This window comes from Hipposideros armiger, unplaced genomic scaffold (assembly GCF_001890085.2).
Source record: "Hipposideros armiger isolate ML-2016 unplaced genomic scaffold, ASM189008v1 scaffold_116, whole genome shotgun sequence".
Classification (NCBI taxonomy): Eukaryota; Metazoa; Chordata; class Mammalia; order Chiroptera; family Hipposideridae; genus Hipposideros; species Hipposideros armiger.
The window spans coordinates 1523883-1527796 of record NW_017731466.1 but is presented as its reverse complement, the minus strand read 5'-3'; the positions used below and the strand labels follow the sequence as shown (position 1 = coordinate 1527796).

Genomic DNA, 3914 nt, shown 5'->3' with positions numbered 1-3914 from the left:
GGACGGGAAGTTTAAGATTAGTAACATTTAATCCTCCTAATTGGTGGTGCATCTCAAATTTTAATATACGTGGCAAGTCATTTTGTGATTCTACTTAAATGTAGATTTTTTGAATGAGTCGGCCTGGGGTGGGTCTGCATTTTTATTATGCTCTCAGATAATGATGCTCCTTCTCCAAGAGAAGGACTATACTGAGTTGAAAGTGTGTAGGTGATATAATCTCTGTTAAATAAACAAGGAAGAAACTGATTTCCAGAGACATTTAAATTACTTGGTAAAAGTCAGAATTCAAACACAGGTCTGTTTTAAGTAAAAAGCCTGTATACTCTTTCCATGGCATCATGGTGTCTTCTCATGCCAATGAAAAGTTTCACACTTGATTCTTCTAAGAGTGGGGATTTATCTAAGGTCTACGTGTAGCAAAGGGACATGACCACATCTGTGTTTTGGAAAACTGAAACATGGCAACTAAGTGTGAGATCAAGTTGGGAGAACAGATAGGAGGCCAGTATAATGAAGGCTTCAACTGAGGCGGTAGGAAAGTGATGATATATTTGAAAGGTATTGGGAAAGTACCATTGGTAAAACTTGATATCCCGTTGAATATAAGAGAAGAGTAAAGGATGAAAGACAGGCAGCTTGGATGACTGGATGGATTGTGATGCTGGTGACCAAGATAGAAAATCCAGAAAGAAAAGTAAGGTTTTCCTAGAGGAGATAATGGGAATGATAATGTTTATCAAACATTATCTTATTAGATAGAGTTCCTGTTGTCTAGAAATTTTTAAGATGGCTGAAGAAGTGTTTTTTTCACATAAAGATTTGGCGCAGATATACATTGAGGCCCTGGTGTTCTGCTGAGACTTGTAAAATGGAATCATTGCCCATCAAGAGGATCTTTCCCAACTCTTTCTGTAGAGAAACTAACAAGGCAGAAAAATGATGACAAGATCTCTTAGTTTGGAAGACCTGAAAAGGGAACTGTAAAAGTTAGCAAAATAAGCCCCGAGAGCAACCCTACTTTTAAATTAGGGGGGGGAGGGCTACCCAAACTGTGATTTTATTTTAACAATATTTTAACATGTATTTTTAATCTACGAGTCATAATGCCAAATGTAGATTACATCTATTTTACATTTTTGCTTTTCAGTGTTACTATAGTCACTGTTCTGTACATTACATCGCCAGATTTAATTATCTTAGAACTGGAAGTTTGTACTTTTTAACCACCATCACCATTTCCCCCACCCACTACCCTCTGCCTGTGGTAACTACCAATCTGTTCTGTTTCTATGAATTTGGTTGTTTTAAATTCCACGTATTAAGTGAGATCATACAGTATTTGGCTTTCTCTGCCTGACTGATTTCACTTAGCATGATGCCCTCAAGGTCCATCCATGTTGTCCCAAATGGCAGGGTTTTCCTTTTTTTATGGCTGAATAATATTCCATTGTATGTATATGTAAGTTTATACACATTTCCTTTATTCATTCATCAATGGACATTTAGGTTGTTCCCATGTCTTGGCTATTGTAAATAATGCTGCAGTAAACATGGGGGTACAGATATCTTTTTGAGATAATGATTTCTTTTCCTTCTGGATATATACCCAGAACTGAAATTTCTGGATTGTTATGGTAGTTGTATATCTCTGTAAGCAACAAATCATTTATACTTGAACTTTGCTTAAAACTTGGATGTGACCAAAAGTGAATTCAGTCCAATTTTATGACACATCCCGAGGGTGGAGTGGGTGGAGTTTCTTTTGTTGTTGTTGTTGTTGTAAGCATAAGCCAAATTTTTAGCTTCCTTTTTTTGAAGATTTGAAATGCTTCCAACATTTATGTTACATTGAGATTGGTGTTGTCTTACTCATTTTTCTATCTCCAGATGCCTTACACTGAATAGAAATTTGTTAAAGGATACATACATTCTTCCTGCTTTTACTGCTAAAAACAGGAAAACGGGATATTGCAAATAATCAATGGTGGTAATTACTTCCATTGATGAAATGATTTATAGTTGTCAGAGCTGCGAAGAGAAAGAGTTGAGCAGATAAGCACTAGCATTCTTTTCCATCCCATTTCGTGTATCAGTGCTTTAGTTGTGCCCAACCTGCTCCCACTAGTAGTTTAGATGGTCAGATACAGGTTTCTGGGATTGTGCAAAAGTCCAGGTTCTTCTAGAAGACTTCTCAGTTATTCACTCTCTGAGGGAACCAGTGAACCTTTTTCTTATTCTTCGTAAGAATGTAGATTAGGACTTTGGACTATTTTATTTGCATATATTACAGCTCCAGTATCTAATTTTAATGTATAAGATTAAACCAGTGGTTCTCTACTGGGGTGATTTTGGCCACTGGGGAACATTAGGCAATATCTGGAGATGTTTTTGGTTGTCACAACTGGAGGCAGGGGAGCGCTACGGGCATCTAGTGGGTAGAGGGCAGGGATGCAGAGCCCCCCACAATAATTATATGGCCCAAAATGTCAGTAGTGCTGAGATTGAAAAACCCTGAATTAACTGATGTAGAAACACAATTTCTGAAGTTTGGAGAAATTAAAATTTTCTGTTAGTACCATTGTAGGGTCTTATTAAATTAGTGAATATGAATATCCTCTAGATAGGTATTCTGGCTTGAGANAGCTATAAAATCTTTTGTTATCTTTAAGCAATATTTTCTAAGCCTTAGTTTTTCCTGAGCTTTCTTATTCCTGATACTATATGTTTTTGCTCTTCTGTTATATTCACCCTAACTTATTTAGCCCCGTTAACTATTCTCCAGAGAGTTGTTCTGCACCATACTGGATGCTTCACTCTTTTGCATCATTGGAATTATTTACAGGTATGTCGATGGAATTGAGAAAGATACTCTCTTTTGTGCAATTTCACTTGACCGTGGGGAGGTGAGGAGGGGTCATACTTTTTTTTCTTTATATTTTGAATTGTCCTTTCGTAAAAGTATGATACATATGTAACTGTGCCTAGTGTTCTCTTGTTTACTTTTAGAAATCCTTTATGATGAGATCACTTTCTCCTATGTTCTTGTCATAAGTATGTCTTTTACATTTCTTGTTGGTCGTATAACTCATCCCCTGCCTGTTTCCTTAGCCTTTTGAAAGAAACCTGTCAACAAAGCAAGTCAGGAATCACCTTTTGGCAAAATTAGACTTTCAATAAAACAATGAATACTCTTAATTTGTGTTAAGACAATATTATACATTTTTTGTATGGCTGAGTGGCATGTATTTTATTTCTATGACAATGTCAGTCTTACTTTTTTTTTTTTGTACCTTCTCTGTTTTTGTCATAACTCAGTTGTATATTTGTGGAATAAAAGTGTTTGATATTCAAGTTTCAGGTATTAGTGAGGAGTGCCTGGATTTGTTTGTTTGTTTGTTTTTCAAGCCGGAGGCCCTCTCTGAAATTATACCTACAGTAAAAAATGACTGATAACTGGACCAAAAAAAAAAAGGCTACCCATTAGGATTTATAAACATTCCACTAAAAATTATCAATGAAAAATTACAGGGATTCTTGCATTTTAAAAATAATGTTGAGTATAAAATACTAAATGTTTATTTTTAAATTCCTTTCAGGCTAACTACATCTCAGAAAGAATCAACTTTTTATCAATGGACCCATTCATCAAATGCAGTGTGCCTCTACTATTTTAAAAAGTTTTGTATTTCATAATGGAAAAATTTACTCCCCAAAATGAAAATGAAGACATTTGAGAAGGTGGTTTAAGGTGTGGATGTTTGAGAAAGTGTACCATCAAATTACTGAGCCAAAGGAAAAGTATTGAATAGAGTAATCCTAAACACTTATTTTAAAAAAAAAACAACAGCAAGATTGCCTCTTGACAGAAAAAACTTTTATTCAATATGTATTTTCTGAAATTAAAAGAGAGA

The 3914-nt window shown here is 35.3% G+C and overlaps 1 long non-coding RNA gene across 2 annotated transcripts in view; it reads left to right on the top strand.

Annotated features, from left to right (window-relative positions):
* LOC109385470 (uncharacterized) overlaps positions 1 to 3833 on the top strand; it is an 11429-nt gene extending 7596 nt beyond the window's left edge. Inside the window, exons 2-3 of one of the 2 annotated variants that reach the window (XR_002124631.1) lie at positions 2766 to 2845; positions 3600 to 3833. This is a non-coding gene — a long non-coding RNA (uncharacterized LOC109385470). The remainder of the gene's footprint in view (positions 1 to 2765; positions 2846 to 3599) is intronic. The other variant, XR_002124630.1, reaches the window with a different exon arrangement.
* Positions 3834 to 3914: the final 81 nt, after the last annotated feature.